The following is a 17,600-nucleotide window of genomic DNA, read 5'->3' as shown; positions in this document are numbered from 1 at the left end:
ACTGGTCGGTATTCGAAGAGTATATGAATTTAAAGTACAATCCTTGAAGAACAGATAGGCAAAAAGATTTTCTTTTAAAGTAAACGGGAGAGAATATAAAGGAAGCAGATCAAAAGAAACCTGAACAGGAACAAGGGCTGAACGGAAGTTCAAAAATCTTTTTATTTTTTAAATTTATTTTATTTATTTATTTTTCTTTCTTTCTCTCTCTTTCCTTCTTTCTCTCTTCTTTTTTATATTTTTCATCTTTCTTTGGCTTTTCACTTATTTTTTTCCAAACTTTCCTATAAATATTGTTCCCCTTCTTTCGATCTATAAGTAGTTTGAAAACCTCTAGTAATTTTTTTTAAAAAAAAAGTTTTGGAAGTGTTGTCGAAGGCTTTCATGGCCGGAATCACAGGGTTGTTGTATGTCTTTCGGGCTGTGTGGCCATGTTCCAGAAGTATTCTCTCCTGATGTTTCGCCCACATCTATGGCAGGCATCCTCAGAGGTTGTGAGGTATACCTCCCAAACTCTCTGCTTCATTCAGAAGAATGTTGCACTCACAGGCGGTGTTGTATTTCAGCATCAATGTTGACTTTTGTGGAGAGGTGGCTGCCAAGGGAGCAAAAATGGTTGACATTTTCTAACTTTACACCATGAAGCTGTATTTCTGGCCTTGCAGAGGGATTGGCTGATGATTGCTGAAAGAGCACTTTGGTTTTCTTGATGTTCAATGAGAGACCGAGCTTCTCGTGTGCTTTTGCAAAGTGGCTTGTAGTCTTCTTCTGAATGCGCACAGACTACATTATCATCAGCATATTGGAGTTCTATAACAGATGTTGTGACCTTGGTTTTGGCTTTTAGTCTGGTATTATTTTCAAACTTCTGCTTAAGATATCTTAGTATCACTCTTAAAGCAAAATGTATACAGTTTATTAATTGGGTTGTTGTGTGTCTTTCGGGCTGTGTGGCCATGTTCCAGAAGCATTCTCTCCTGACGTTTCGCCCACATCTATGGCAGGCATCCTCAGAGGTTGTGAGGTACCTCACAACCTCTGAGGATGCCTGCCATAGATGTGGGCGAAACGTCAGGAGAGAATGCTTCTGGAACATGGCCACACAGCCCGAAAGACACACAACAACCCTGTGATCCTGGCCATGAAAGCCTTCGACAACACAGTTTATTAATTGATTGGAAATGATTGGAAAGAGATATGTAACAGTAACATCCGGCAGGCCCCAACTCTTCTGGGCTTCAGGAAGAACATTAAGTCATGGCTTTGTGCGCAAGCATTTAATGAATAAGTACTATATTGACATGGCCTGAACTTAGGTTTATGTGCAAAGGTTCCTTGGAAGAATGGTATTAAGTAACTATATGTTTTAAGCTCGACTAATGTATTTTATGGATTACTGTTAATGGTTTTAAATGTGTTGCTGTTTTTATCGATCTGTTTGGCATTGGATTTTGCCGGTTGTTGTAAGCCGCCCTGAGTCCCCTCGGGTGAGAAGGGCGGGATAAAAATGTTACAAATAAATACATAAATAAATGTTTGCACTGGTTTACTTGCAGGGCAGGCCTGGCTCATACTCGTGGCATTAAGGCCAAGAGAAATAGCCTTCCCTTGGATTCAAAGCAGTCCACCTGAGCGGCGAATTGCCAGAAGCATTGACTTCTTCGGGTCTGGCCCAGGAAGGGAAGCTCCAATTTGACGCATCTCTCTGTCAATAGATAACGAAAGAGGTGAAGCTAAGTGCTTTGCTGCTCCTGCAGGCATTAAAAAGCAATAAGCCATTGGAAGGAAATAAAAAACTAGCCAACTCCAATAGACCTTTGCAACTTTCCCGGGGTTTGAAAGGCTCCATTAAACATCTGGACCTTTCCAAGGTCAGGGTCTTAATGCATAAGCTTTCAGGGCCAGGTGGGTTTTGAAAGAGGTTCGGTAACACGGTCTTGCCATGCTCAAAAGCGAAAGAAACTCAACTTCCAATCCTGCCGGGGGATTTGGATGAGAAAGGAGCTTCTGTCCAGTTATTACCCACTTGACTGCTTCCCTGCTCACTTGAATGCAAGAATATAAAGCAGGCCTCCCGACTAGCACCACGTCTTTCCTTTCTAGCTTCGTTGGTTTCCTTTCTAGTTTCTGCCGTTACACCTCACTCAGAATGGGATTTGTCAGTCTGCCTAGGAAGCACAATAAACAATTAGACCAGACTGGAGATGGAAACAACTTTCACAATGATTGAGTTTCCTAACAGTTGAGGAAAGATAACAGACCGAGGACAATTTTGCATAGTTTTAACCTGGCATTAAGACGTCGCAAAAACACTGCGTGGGAATTACATGGCAGAACAAAGGGCCTGTTTTGCACAAGTACTGCTTCTCCACAATGTACCATATATACTCGAGTATAAGCCGACCCGAATATAAGCCGAAGCACCTAATTTTACCACAAAAAATCTGGGAAAACATTGACTCCCTTCTGTCGAAGGGCACATTCTCTGGGGAACTCAGAACATCTGGTTCAGCCACGGGAGTAATATTTCCAGTATCTCTCCCAATTATGGAAGCATCCGAACTATCAACAGCCGGCAGCTGTAACTGAAAGGAGCTCTGCGGACTAGGCAAAAAGTCAGAATAAGCATCATCCTGGTCAAAGTTAATTTCTGAATCAGGTTCAGAAACGAAAGGTGGCTGGGCTATGACAGCTGTTGACATATATACTCGAGTATAAGTGGACCCGAATATAAGCCGAGGCACTTAATTTTGCCACAAAAAAACTGGGAAAACATTGACTGCAGTATAAGCCGAGGGTGGTAAATTTCAGAAATAAAAACAGATCCCAATAAAATTACATTAATTGAGGCATCAGTAGGTTAAATGTTTTTGAATATTTACATCAAGCTCAAATGTAAGATAAGACTGTCCAACTCTGATCCAATCATTATTCTCATCTTCTTCAATGTAAATGTGCTTATGTATCCTTTTAATAATAATAGAGTAAAATAATACATGTAATAATAATAATAAATACAGGAAATAACACAGGTAGTAATAAATAGAGTAAAATAATAAATGTAATAATAAAAATAAAATATAGTAAAATAAATGTAATAGTAGCAACAATAATAGAGATGGGAATATTTTAATAAATCAAACGCAGAAATAATCCTTAGAATGTGCTCTTTAACTACCACTGTTCACTTTTCCACAGAATCGGATACATTTCTGCCAATGATGAACAAGTTTTCTGAAGCTGTCATGGAAGAAGTCGACACTCTGTTTCCGCAACCGACGTCTCACAGGACCCATCGTGCACAGATCTTCCGATAGCCAAGCAAAACAATAATGTGACCCACATGTTCTTGTAAAATGCCGATTATGCTTGAAATTTCTCTCTGAGTGATACGACGATCATCCTGAATCAATCTGTCAACCTTTTGCTTGTGAAACTCGGTGGTTGCTGTCACAGGACGTCCAACTTTTTGTTTGTCACACAAGTCAGATGTTCCCACCTCAACATCTTTAAACTTACTTGCCCAATGATGCACAGGACTCACATCAACACAATCCCCATAAACAGCTTGCATTCTCTGATGAATCTCCTTTGGGGTCAAGAATTCAATGACTGCATGTTGCTTCAGTCACATTGACCGACCGTCTGCACAGGGTTCCATACTTCGCACTTTAACAACACAAATGTTCAGTGCTAAGGCTTCCTGCCAAATGGAACTAACTGCAGAGGAGAGTCTACTGAACAAGCCAGGACCTGTTGCAGACCAGGACTGTAATCTATTGAGGACTTACGAAGGTGGAGGCATTACTTTTCATTCAACCCTCGTACTGTGTTTTAATCTGATTTATTTTATTTGATCTGTTTGGTAGATAGTGTTTATTTACGTTTTAACTCTGTTCATATTTTGTTTTTTGGCTTTCCCCCATGTTAGCTGCTCTGAGTCCCTTCGGGGAGATGGAGGCGGGATAGAAAAATAAAGTTATAATATTATTATTATTCCTCCATTCACCACTGAAAATGTTGCTTAGGAGTTGGAAGCAGGTCTTTGAGGAGCGGGAGGCAGATCTTTCAATGCCTTCCTGGGGATGAGCAAAGTCAGAATAAATTATGCAAAAAAAAAGTCCAAACAAGGCCCCGCTGTTTGTATTCTCGTGATGTCAAAGCCCAGGTTTTTTCTTCCAGAACTGCCCAGGAACGAGGTGTGTTCCCGAGGCACTGGGGTGGAATAACAAATCTTGTCTCACCAGGGAGAGGAAAAAAAATGAGAGCATCGACCGACGATCCTGCCTTCGTTAATTAACAAAGGGAACGTGAGGAAGAAAGGTGAGGAGACACGGGTAATTTTATGCACTGCCAGTCAGGCCCATCTCTCCACCCAAAGGAAGCTCCAACTTCTTTTTGTGCTGTTTTCTCTGTTTTTCCAAGACAGAGTGTTGAAAGCAAAAGAGGGAGGTGAAAAGGGAATCTGTTGCAAGATTAGAAACCAAACTGATTGGGGAAAAAGGAGAACAGGTAGCAGTCATTTTTAATATTCCGAGGATACATTTTCTCCTTCTTAATAAATAAAACCCAAAGGTGCTTCTGGTTTATTAGCTTCTATTTTGGGAAGTGTTTCTGGAGATGACCAGCTGAGTCAAACATGGATGCCAGTGCCTCAGTTTCCCTTTTCACTGGCTTACTTGAGAACTCACACTGATAAAAGTCAATTGTGGCTGTTTGGAGAGTTAGCACATACTGTGTTTCCCCGAAAATAAGACAGTGTCCTATATTAATTTTTGCTCCCAAAGATGCGCTAGGTCTTATTTTCAGGGGATGTCTTAGTTTTCCATGAAGAAAAATTCACATTTATTGTTGAACAAAAAAATGAACATTTATTATATACTGTACAGTAGTTGTCATCACAAACCAGCATAACCAGACAAACTGTGAATCCTATCAAGAATTTCTTGTTACTACCATTATTTCCATGTACAACGTTTACCAATCCTGCATGCTCTTGTGTTTTGTTCGGTGGGCATGCTTATCAGCAAAAACTTTGCTAGGTCTTACTTTCGGGGGAGGCCTTATATTTAGCAATTCAGCAAAACTTCTACTAGGTCTTATTTTTGGGGGATGTCTTATTTTAGGGGAAACAGGGTACTTACAAACATACATAGTTTCATACTACTTTAACCTTTGGAGCTACAGCAGTGCTTCTTTGGCTATTGATGTGAAGGATCATATACATAATAATGTTAACAATAATATAAACAATAATACAACTGATGACCAAATTCAGTCAGCTGTAGTGGCACGCAGTCGTAACTTACAGAATAGTAACTTACAGAGTATAAAGATTTATAGACAGCAATCATCCCAGATTTAAATGTTACACAGAGCAGTTTTCAGTATAGAACATATATCAGACATATATCAACAAGACTCCAACTAAAATTTGTTAGCAACACAGTATGTGTACATTCGGTCTCTCCAAAATGGTATGTAATATGCTGTGAAACTAAATATATCAGTATACAAATCAATTGGCTCAAACCTGGCTTGAAGTCAAAACAAATCAAAGTCTCTGTAGTCTTGAAGCAGTTCTATAGGATTCCTCAGGTTGTAAATGCAGTCAATTAGCCGTAGCTTCAGTTTGTTGACAATAAATTCAGTTTTTCAGAGATAAGCTTCCAAATAGGGGAACAAATGTTGCAGTCGTTTACAGTTCCCAGCCAGGAAGCCCAGTCAAATAGATGTTATTTTAGAGTGGCTGGCTGTGAGCCAAAGTAAGCCATTTACGTAACCCGTTTACTACTGGTTCCCAGGTTTACTCCAGTTTCAGTTAACCTTTCATCTGGTAAGTGGCAATGTTTTGAATATCTGTATTGTTGGCTCAGCATTAAGTTTTATGTTCGCAGTGTCTACGTGCTGATTGTGGATTCTATAGTGCGAGTCTGGAGAGACTGTGGATGAGCTCCCTCTGTCAACTCTAGCTCCCCATGCGGGGACATGAGAAAAGACTCCCACAGGATGGTAAAACATCAAACATCCGGGCACTGTCCCCTGGGCAACGTCCTTGCAGACGGCAAATTCTCCCACACCAGAAGCAACTTGCAGCTTCTCAAGTGGCTCCTGACCTGAAAAAAACAAACAAAAAAAGTCCAGAGACAACTTTTTTGACTAGCCCTATCTTAATAAATCTCGGCTTCTGTAGTTTGGTGAAGGACTCAGCATTTTCTTCTCAAGAACTTCAGCACTTGCCTACAGAGAACCCCTTATAAACCAGAGGATCAGAACCTTGGATAGGTCCATGGACGCTCAGCTCAAAATGAATTGACTATGCCACTTACGAGGTGTCTTTGTTGTTGGTTACATTGTTTCTGACCTATGGCAGCCTTAAGGCAACTCTACCACAGGGGTTTCTTGGCAAAATGAGGGCTGACATATAAAGATGTGACAATGGGGCAAAGGAAGATGAACGGAAGTCTTTTCTTTCTTTTTTATATTTCTTTTTATAGGGTAGGTGGGTTGGAGGGGGAGACCTTTTACTTTATTCTTTCATTTCTTCACTTTCTTTAAGAAACTTGTTCTCACTCTTTTGCTGCATACCTTTGGAAAAACTTAATAAAAATCATTAAAAAAATTATATATTGCAACTATAGAATGGGTGGACAACTTCTGGTCCCTCTGACAGTTTGGACTAGAACTCCCGCTTCTACTTTCTGCTCTCCATATTGTCTGGAGCTTCAGGGGATTTGTAGACCAACTTCTTTGAAAGCTAAAACCTTCTCCAGACTTGGATACTTCTGTCACACCTCAGGTTAGCTTCACCTTGCTGTATACACCAAACTGCACATAGGTTGAAGTCTTTTCAGTTTATTAGAAAATAGAAGATAAAAAGTTCTTAAAAAGCAAAAGTAAAGTTCCAAAAGTTCATTACAAAATAAAGCCTTGGAGCACAATTCAGAAAATCACAAGGAATGAACAAAGTCCCATTAAAGCATGACAAAGTCCCAGGAACATGAACACATACTATCCAGGAAAATGAGAGCTTGCTTCTTGGTTGAATGAAAGTTGCTTTGACAAAGGTTTGTCTCCAAACATACTGCTTTAATACCCTTTGCAAAACATGAAAGCATTTCTCTGGCCTCTAACCTCCCTCTTGTTTGCGATTCTCACATTCCTCCGAACCCTGAATTCTAAACGGTCAGCCCGATCTAGGGGGCCCGTTTCATCAAGGTCAGCCTACTCGTTAGTTTGCTGAGCCTCGTTATCAGAGTGAGAACTGTCCTCCTTTTCTAAGTCAATTTGCACCTGGCTAGTTTCAGTATCATCAACACCATTCCTTGCTGTGGGAAAATGAACTTGCACTCTCTGTTCCTCATCTTCTACAACAGGGACATTTTGAACCTGATTTTGAACCTGAATCCCATCATCCTCATCAAAGTCAATCTGAGGTTCCAGCTGAGTCACAACAGCTTCTGCTTAGACCTCCCTGTTGGTAAAACGCTTCCCATCCGACCAGGTTAAAGACTGTACAACATCCTTTTGGCCGGCCGGCCGGGATTGTGAAAACACGATTTGTGTGCTGAGTTTGCCAAGTTTGGTGAGGGATATGGAGATCAAAGCGCTCAAAGCACTCGCCTCCAGCATTTTAATTGGTTTTGCAAAGAAAGGGAAAGTACCCTGGCCCTTTGCCCCGTCTTTAACCCTGTCTCTCTATCCCTATGTAAAACGTCAGCTCATCTGCCTGTCACCGGTTTCAAACCCTCCTGTTATTTAGAACAATGCTCCGCTCTGTCTGTCACCAGTCATGTTATCCATCTCTCGCCCTCCCCCAGCTCAACCTTGTATTTTTTGAGGTGATTACACAATACAGCTCAGGAGCTTTGCCATGAAAGCAGATGTTCTATTTATCTACTACTCTGCATTCAGCTTCTATCCGAAAGCTCTTCTGCTTTATTAGCATTGCTGCCTTGAATTCATTCTTACTTGGGCCTTCCTGATTCCCACTTTAACTGCTTTGGAAACATCCAGCGGAAGCCTGCAGACTGCGTTTCAGGGGATGGCACTGAGAAATCGCAGCCAGAGAGCTCTAGTTTCTAAGTACCACACCAAACTACAAATCCCAGGAACGTAAAATGAAATTATAGTGCTATAATTGAGTAGTGCAAATGTGGTGTCTTGATGTGGATCCCCTTTCTTGCTCTGGTCTTTTGAACAACGTTTGGACAACATTAACCTCGTCCAAATATTATCCAAAGCCAACAAAGGGGATTTTGGGATCTGTAGTGGTCCAAAGGATGAAACTATAAGATGGGGTCTCTTTGGCATTTGCTCCCAAGGGCTTCCTTCCTTCCCCAACAGACAATTAGTAGATTGTGGTTCCCAATCCCTTGATGAAATGTTCTGACTGTAACTATGTCTATTTTAACTGAATTGTTTTGCCTTGTTATGGTGTGTTTATTATGCCTGCTGTGTTTCAAGTTGTTGTTTGTTGTTTTGACAATTGACTGTTTTTGCATACATGTTGGAAACCGCCCTGAGTCCTCTTGAGGAGATAGAGTGGTATATAAATAAAGTTGTTTGTTGTTATTATTATTATTATTATCATTATTATTATTATTTGCTGTGTTTCAAGTTGTTGTCTGTTGTTTTGACAATTGACTGTTTTTGCATACATGTTGGAAACCGCCCTGAGTCCTCTCAAGGAGATATAGCGGTATATAATAATAATAATAATAATAATAATAATAATAATAATAATAATTTATTGTGTTTCAAGTTGTTGTATGTTGTTTTGACAATTGACTGTCTTTGCATACATGTTGGAAACCGCCCTGAGTCCTCTCGAGGAGATACAGCAATATATAAATAAAGTTTTTAACTATTATTATTATTGTTATTATTTGCTGTATTTCAAGTTGTTTTATGTTGTTTTGACAATTGATCGTTTTTGCATACATGTTGGAAACCGCCCTGAGTCCTCTCGACGAGATAAAGCAGTATATAAAGTTTATTATTATTATTATTATTATTATTATTATTATTATTATTATTATTATTTGCTGTGTTTCAAGTTGTTGTATGTTGTTTTGAGAATTGACTGTTTTTGCATACATGTTGGAAACCGTCCTGAGTCCTCTCGAGGAGAAAGAGCGGAATATATATATAAGGATTATTTATTATTATTATTATTATTATTATTATTATTTTATTATGACACAGCAAACAAGATAGATATGCTGGATTTTGTATCACAAAATAACAAGTCGAACACTTCCCAAGTGTCTAGGACTGTGTGATGTATATTATTATTATTATTATTATTATTATTATTATTATTATTATTATTTATTGTGTAAAGGGGTCTTTGAACATGTGCATGAGTGTGTTGTCCTTTTATTCCACCTAAATAGTAGAACTTTCTGATGGTAAGAGCTATTTTACAGTGGAATGTGCTTCCTCGGAGTGTGGTGGAGTCTCCTTCTCCTGAGGCTGGATGGCCGTCTGTCAGGAGGGTTTTGATTGTGCCTTCCTTCATGGCAAGGGGTTGGACTGGATGACCCTAGAGACCTCATTCTATGATTCAATGAGTGTGGGATCTTAGCTTACAATTTCGAAGCTCGGCTCTTGGGACAGCTTGGGACTTAGCATCCCAACTGTGCCGGAGTTATTGAAACCGGCCGAGCCGATAATGAGATTTTGGGTCGAGCCAAGTCTTTCACATGGGGAACCTTTGACCCCGGCTGCATCCTCACTCTGAAGATGGAAAAGGCAAGCCATCATCCACGGGGCCTGCGCCTGGCTTCATCCTGAGGACTTCTTTTCCCCGTTGCTACATGCCGCTTCCTCGCTTCTCCTCCCCAAACAGTGAGATTCAATTACATATAATTATTGAACTGTTGCATTCGGCTCCAGGCGGGCTCCCAGAGAGCAGGAGAGTGCAAAAAAGGCAGGCCAAACGCTGGTGGCTTATGAAATTAAAAAGCTAAAAAAAAAGAAATAAAAAATGGGGGGAAGAAAGAGAAGGGAAAAGGTCCCAACTTCACAAGCCGCGGAGGGGGAGACCAAACTCAGCAACATTTTATCGCTGGCTTTGCTGGGGGAGATTTGGACTTGAAAGCATGGCAGCCCACCAATCGCTATCTCGGTTTTGCACCTTTGCGGCTGTTTCCATCCGTGAGGTTTCCCCCCCCCCCCCCCGCTCTCTTTCCAGTCCCTTTGGTGATATTTTTGAACGGCGAGCGATTTCTGCCTGAGGAGATCTTAAGCAACGTTTTAGCAGAGTGCACAGAAAGAGGGGTTGTGCAGAGCCTCTCCGGTTAGAAGATGTTTGCAGGAAGAAAACAGGATGGGTTGGCCTAGACTGGAAGTTAATTTGGGGGCAAATACATAGAATGTGGCTTTTCACCCAGTTTGGGACTCAGAAGTCCCGAAGGATGAGGATTTTGGGTGGGAGAAGCAAAACAGAGGTCAGAGTAGGAAAGGCAAAGGCCACAATTGCAGTTGATATTTGAATAGCCATTTTTCCCTATATTTAATGTTTCTGTAGGACAGCGTTTCTCAACTTGGGGGTCGGGACCCCTGGGAGGGGGTCGCAAGAGTGGTGTCAGAGGGGTTGCCAAAGAACATCAGAAAACACATATTTCTGATGGTCTTAGGAACTCCTTTGTTTGTAGGTGAACTATAAATCCCAGCAACTACAACTCCCAAATGCCAAGCTCTATTTTCCTAAAACTCCACTAATGTTCATATTTGGGCATATTGAGTATGTCAGAGTATTTGCAGCACAGCAGTAGTTGGATGGAAGCAGTGGAACGCAGAACGAAGAGACACTCAGAGAGGTTGGTAAAACTATTTACAAAGTTTTTCTGTATGCAGCAATAATCAACACAAACAGACTTGCAGACGACAGACGAACACAGGACTGTTCTGTTCTCCAACAGAACTTGACTCGAACTCTAGGCAGACAGAACTCAACTGAACTGAACTGAACTGATGCAATCATTATGCACAAACACTTGTGTCTGGATACTTCCTAGTTCCAGCCACATATCAAGGTCATCCAGGCTTCTTGCCAATTTAACTCTTTCCACGTTATGGTACATTCTGGATGATGCAATCATTTGCAATACAAGCATGGCACAAATTGCATTTAAACACTATCAATACATAAATAATCCCACATTAACAGAGTATTCATGCCAAGTTTGGTCCAGATCCATTATTGTTTGAGTGCACAGTGCTCTCTGGACATAGGTGAACTACAACTCCAAAACTCAAGGTCAATGCCCACCAAAACCTTCTAGTATTTTCTGTTGGTCATGGCAGTTCTGTGTGTCAAGATGGTTCAATTCCATCGTTGGTGGAGTTCAGAATGTTCTTAGAGAGTAGTTGAACTATAAATCCCAGCAACTACAACTCTCAAATGTCAAGTTTATTTTCCCCAAACTCCACCAGTGTTCACATTTGGGCATATTGAGTATTCGTGCCAAGTTTGGTCCAGTAAATGAAGATACATCCTGCATATCAGATATTTACATTATGATTCAGAACAGTAGCAAAATGACAGTTATGAAGGAGCAACGAAAATAATGTTATGGTTGGGGGTCACCACAATAGGAGGAAGAGTGTGACAAAATATGAATATATTAGGTCCCTACCTAATGCGACCTTAAATGACTCTATGGCACTTTATCTATTTATGAATTTGTTACTCATAATGTGCACCTTGCTTATCCACTATTGCAGCCTCATTGTTTTTAATTTGATGTTTTAATTCCGCGTTGGGTTTTTTCGCCTATTGTGTATATTTTATTATTGGTTTCTGTTTTTGTCCTTTGATGTTTCATATTTTATCATTGCTTGTATTTTGATTTTGCTGTAAGCCGCCCCGAGTCCCCTTCGGGGGAGATGGAGACGGGATATAAATAAACTTATTATTATTATTATGACACAGCAAACAAGATAGATATGCTGGATTTCATATCACAAAATCACAAGTCGAACACTTCCCAAGCGTCTAGGACTGTGTGATGTATTTTCAGATGATGCGTGCAGATCCCAGTCGGGTGGCCTTTTGTAGTTGGCAGATCGTGATTTTGTCAATGTCTATTGTTTCCAAATGCCGTCTGAGATCTTTTGGCACGGCACCCAATGTGCCGATCACCACCGGGACCACCTGCACTGGTTTCTGCCAGAGTCTTTGAAGTTCAATCTTGAGGTCCTGATAGCGGCTGAGTTTTTCCTGTTGTTTTTCGTCAATGCGACTGTTACCTGGGATGGCAACATCAATGATCCAAACCTTTTTCTTTTCCACAACTGTGATGTCTGGTGTGTTGTGTTCCAGAACTTTGTCAGTCTGGATTCGGAAGTCCCACAGTATCTTTGCGTGCTCATTTTCCAATGCTTATTATTATTTTTAATATTATTATTATTATTATTATTATTATTATTATTATTATTATTATAATTTTTTATTGTTATTATTATGAATCCCACTGAATTAATGGATGCATTTGTGAACTACACCTCCCCCTCCCCATTACAATAAGTCTCCCTTATTGGCAGGTTTGGTCTTCATGGTCTCCGTGATCAACTGTAACCTGAAAATATTATACAGTCCCCATCCCCTCCTGCAGTTTTCCTTTCTGTAGTTTCACTTAGTTACAATCAAGTGAGTATCAAAAATATTATTGGTATTGGGATCGATGGACTTGGAACACAGGGAGTCTTGGGGTTACTATATTTATCCACTTTTGTCACCAGCCCATCAAAATGAAATACATGCAGGCATTCTGAAAACCCAGCCTTTTTTTTCCCTCTCCCGGATACCCTGATGTGATGAAAACCACACTCGAAAATGGTGTCGATTTGAAACCCTCCCCAGCATCCTATTCCTCTCATTCAAAGCAAGTGCTCTTCCCAGTTCCTGGAGAGGCAGATGTTGCATCAAGGGATCGACAACATGTCAAGCTGGCAAGCAAATTGTTTCAAGGAAGAGCTCCGGGGAAACCCAGCGATCCTGCACCGAAAATAGAGGCACAGTCGGGAAGAAAACGTTTCCCCTGTTTGCTGGGAGACGTCTCACATCCACGTTTCTGCAAAAGCAAGCAGATGTTCCCAGAGACTTGTGCTTTCCGAGTGCATTTATGATTCCTTTATGTTCCATCACTCTTCATCGTGCGCGAAGGAGGAGGAAACAAGAGCGCATAATACAGAGAAAGGAAAGCCCTGCACAGAAGCTGGTGTGTGCAGAGCCAAATGGGGAGGGAGGATTCATCTCCAAATAGTGGTGGTTAGGGACTGGGCCAACTGGTTATTTAGGTAACTTAGAATCGTTGGCATAATTTTAGTGACATACACAAGCATGATTCCACCTTATACTTGTGTATGTACACTATGTACTTCTACGCAGAGGATACATTGTTGATTTTAAGGTGGAAATGGGAAATACCATCTTAAGACCCTGATACACAACATCAAGTAGTGTTACTCATCTCTGATGATTTGTGAGAGCACCCGAGTGATGAAAGACTAACCAATGAGGGTTGAAGGGCTTGGCCAATCTGGGATCCTGAATCCATATCGTTGCACCTCAGCACTGGTTCACCTTGCACTCAACACACACTCCACCACAGCAGACTTGGTTTTTTATTAAGACAGCAAAGTCTTAATAAAAAGCAATAAAGAAAGCAGTAATCCAATTACACAGGCAATCTGCAGAATATTGTTCTAAGTCTCTGTAGAAAATAGTTCAAAGTCCCTAAAATAGCATATCAGATGTGGAAAACTAGGTAGCATGAACTCCAAAATACAATCCAAACACAGAATCTAGGCAGGAACAGAAGCAAGAATTTTTTTTTCCATGAGCTGAGACAAGGCAGGAGTTAAGCTTCCAAAATCAACGTTGCTCCATCTGAAACCTTTCTCTGTTTCACCCTTTTTAACCATGTTTACAAGCTAGGAAAGCATTCCTCTGACCTTGAGTTCCCACATGATTATTAGCGATTCTCACAGAACGTCTGGGACGAACTCTTAACCTTAATCTTGTGTCTCTATCTAAGGACGACTCCTCTGACTTGCTGTTAGAGCCACCTGGACTTTGTTGATGTTCAAAATCTTATGAAAGTTCACCCTTATCACTAACTTCAGCTTCCCTGCTAGCCTGCAGCCTTTCTGACAATTCATAGCCTTCAACGTTTCCTTGGTCAGCCTGCATTTCAGACAATTCAGAGCCCTCAACATTTTCTTGGTCAACCTGCATAAACCCAAATCCCCCATCATCATCAGACTGAACCACAACACATATGTGCTGTGTGCAACAGAAATGCCATCCTTCAGGTCGTAGATACGAAACAAAGTAGCACCCCTCTTCTCCAGAGATTGTGAGAGCATCATAGTGGTGATGGACTAACCAGTCATGGTTAAGGGATCTGGCTAATCTTGGATTCTGAATCTACACCTTGAGTATGTGACTGGCATCCATTTTCCAGCTCTGATACAAAACATCAAGTAGCATATTATTATTTACAGCATTTATATTCCGCCCTTCTCACCCCGAAAGGGACTCAGGGCGGATCACATTACACATATAGGCAAACATTCAATGCCTTTTAACATAGAACAAAGACAAGACAAACATAGGCTCCGAGCGGGCCTCGAACTCATGACCTCCTGGTCAGAGTGATTCATTGCAGCTGGTTTCAGCTGGCTTGATCTCCAGCCTGCGTCACAGCCTGGGCAAACTCATCTGTGGCGCGGGATGTGGCACAGGCTGGTGAGCAGCCAGCTGCAGCCAGCTGCAACAAATCACTCTGACCAAGAGGTCATGAGTTCGAGGCCGGCTCGGAGCCTGCGTTTGTCTCTGTCTTTGTTCAATGTTAAGGCATTGAATGTTTGCCGGGGTGAGAAGGGCGGAATATAAATACTGTAAATAAATAAATAAATAAATAAAATCTCTGGAGATTTGTGAGAGCACCACAAAGACAAAGACTAACCAATCAGGGTTGAAGGAGTTGGCCAATCCAAGATCCCGAATCCACGCCTGGAGTGTGCGGCAGGGATGCCACCCTCCAGGCCCTGATACATGCACCGATATCATTTGCCGAAATGAGAAATCTCCGCTCCCGACTCAATTGATGACAAGAGGCTTTTTAAAAACCATTAGGCAGGGGGAGGCGTAATTAAAACCCAATAAGAGAAGATTGAAAAGTGTGACGGGGTGGTAAAGCCTGTAATCCCAGGGCTGCTGCGCGACGCGTTAGCAATAACATCACGCAGCCCTGGCAGACGCACAAAAGGAAATTGGCAGAGTAAAATATTTCTCTCCTTGCTGCGTCCCATTTACATGTTTATAATGGAGGTTTTTAAGCCCCTAATGAGAAGGATGCTCATTGTGGGAAGGCGATGATTAAAGCACAGGCAGATGGGGAGGAGGGGGATTGTGGGCAGCCACAAAGGGGTCTTAATTACATCCAAAGGAGAAGGAGGGCAAGGGGAGCGCGTGGGTGGCTCCGGCGCTTTGGGGCTCCTCCGGCAATGGGCCACCTCTGCCCTCTCCGTGCCTTGCCCTGCCCAAATTTTTGCTTAATAATTCAGACTCTTAGCAAAAAAAACAAAAAGGGGTAAGACAGAGACAGCCTGCAGACAGGGTTTGTAAATTATAAAAAGAAACACAGGGAAAAGGATTTGGGAGTGGAACAACAGAGGAGAAAAAGCAACCCAGCTGCCTCCTTTGACAACTGGAAGGAAATCAGACCCATTTTTGCAAAACGATCCCATCCCGAAAATGCCTCTTTTGGGCCAAGCAAAACACAGCAGCTGTGTTTGTTTGTGATCAGGGCTGCCCCATTCGCGTGGAGTTGGTGTGTGTGTGTACTTGTGTGCGTGAGTAGAATTGTGATGGAGAAAAAGAGGAAGAGAAGGGGATGAGGGACCCCTTTTTTGGGCAAAATAGTTCCTGAAATCCACATGCGGCCCATCGAAGCCATTTATCCGGCCCCTACGGCACAAAGGCAGAAGCGGGTTGGACTAGACGGTCCAAGGGGTCTCTTCCAACCCTCTTTATTGTTGTTGTTGTTATTGTTGTTGTTGTTGTTGTTGTTACACTGATGCTGGGTGGACATATGTCAGGGGTGCTTTGCTGTGTCCAGTTTATGATGCCAGCAGTATATCTTATGACAGGTATCTTCCTCCTCCTCCTCCTCCTCCTCCTCCTCCTCCTCCTCCTCTTCTTCTTCTTCTTCTTCTTCTTCTTCTTCTATTGTATGACACAGCAAACAAGATAGACATGCTGGATTTCGTATCACAAAATCACAAGTCAAACACTTCCCAAGTGTCTAGGACTGTGTGATGTATTTTCGGATGATGCGTGCAGATCCCAGTAGGGTGGCCTTTTGCAGTTGGCAGATCGTGATTTTGTCAATGTCTATTGTTTCCAAATGCCGGCTGAGATCTTTTGGCACGGCACCCAGTGTGCCCATCACCACCGGGACCACCTGCACTGGTTTCTGCCAGAGTCTTTGTTATCTATATATATAAAAGGGTAATGAAATTTCAGCCTAGGACAAAACAACAAAACTACACATCCCAGAAACACTAAACTTAGCAGCACAACCCCTCATCCATGCCTCTACGTTCATACAACAAAAAGAAAAGAAATATAAAGTCCTAATTAGAGGGAGAGGAATAATTGTTTTTATCCAATTGCTGCCAGTTAGAAGGCTAAGTTCCACCCACTTGGTCTGCTGTCAGTTAGAAGGCTAAGCTCCACCTATTTAGTCTCCTAGCAACCTACTCAGCCCAGGGCCACTTCAATCAGGCCTCTTCCACACTGCCTATAAAATACAGATTATCTGATTTCAACTGGATTATATGGCAGTGTAGACTCAATATGAGCACCAACCCGCAGAGTCAGACACGACTAGACTTAATGTCAGGGGAAAACCTTGACCCTTTACCTTAACTACCACCAATTCCTCAATACTTTATTTCCCATGCCACCATACTTCGCCACAGCAACGCGTGGCCGGGCACAGCTAGTCTTATATATAACTATATATATCTATATTATTATTATTATTATTATTATTATTATTGACACAAAGACATAGTATGACACAGCAAACGAGACATATATGCTGGACTTCGTATCACAAAATCACAAGTCAAACACTTCCCAAGTGTTGTTGTTGTTAAATATTATTATTAACATTGAGGCTGGGTGGCCATCTGTCAGGGGTGCTTTGCTTGTGCTTTTGGTGCACAAAGGCAGAAGTGGGTTAGACTAAATGGCCCAAGGAGTATCTTCCAACCCTCATTATTATTATTATTATTGTTATTATTATTATTAAGGAACCCCAGTGGCGAAGTGTGTTAAAGCACTGAGTTGCTGAACTTGCAGACCAAAAGGTCCCAGGTTCAAATCCCGGGACCGGCTTGAGCACCCGCTGTTAGCTCCAGCTTCTGCCAACCTAGCAGTTCGAAAACATGCCAATGTGAGTAGATCAATAGGTACTGCACCAGTGGGAAGGTAACAGCACTCCATGCAGTCATGCCGGCCACATGAGCTTGGAGGTGTCTATGGACAACGCCGGCTCTTCGGCTTAGAAATGGAG

At 41.7% G+C, this 17,600-nt stretch overlaps 1 long non-coding RNA gene across 2 annotated transcripts in view; it reads left to right on the top strand.

Moving 5' to 3' along the window:
* The window catches only part of LOC134293497 (uncharacterized), a 30,045-nt gene extending 20,682 nt beyond the window's left edge, over positions 1 to 9,363 (top strand). The window contains exons 2-3 of one of the 2 annotated variants that reach the window (XR_010000441.1): positions 3,199 to 4,323; positions 5,898 to 9,363. This is a non-coding gene — a long non-coding RNA (uncharacterized LOC134293497). Of the gene's footprint in view, positions 1 to 3,198 lie in introns of both variants that reach the window. The other variant, XR_010000440.1, reaches the window with a different exon arrangement.
* The last annotated feature ends 8,237 nt before the right edge of the window (positions 9,364 to 17,600 follow it).

Source organism: Anolis carolinensis, unplaced genomic scaffold, assembly GCF_035594765.1.
Source record: "Anolis carolinensis isolate JA03-04 unplaced genomic scaffold, rAnoCar3.1.pri scaffold_8, whole genome shotgun sequence".
Lineage (NCBI taxonomy): Eukaryota > Metazoa > Chordata > Lepidosauria > Squamata > Dactyloidae > Anolis > Anolis carolinensis.
Note: the sequence above shows the minus strand (reverse complement) of the source record. Positions and strands in the feature narration are given on the sequence as shown.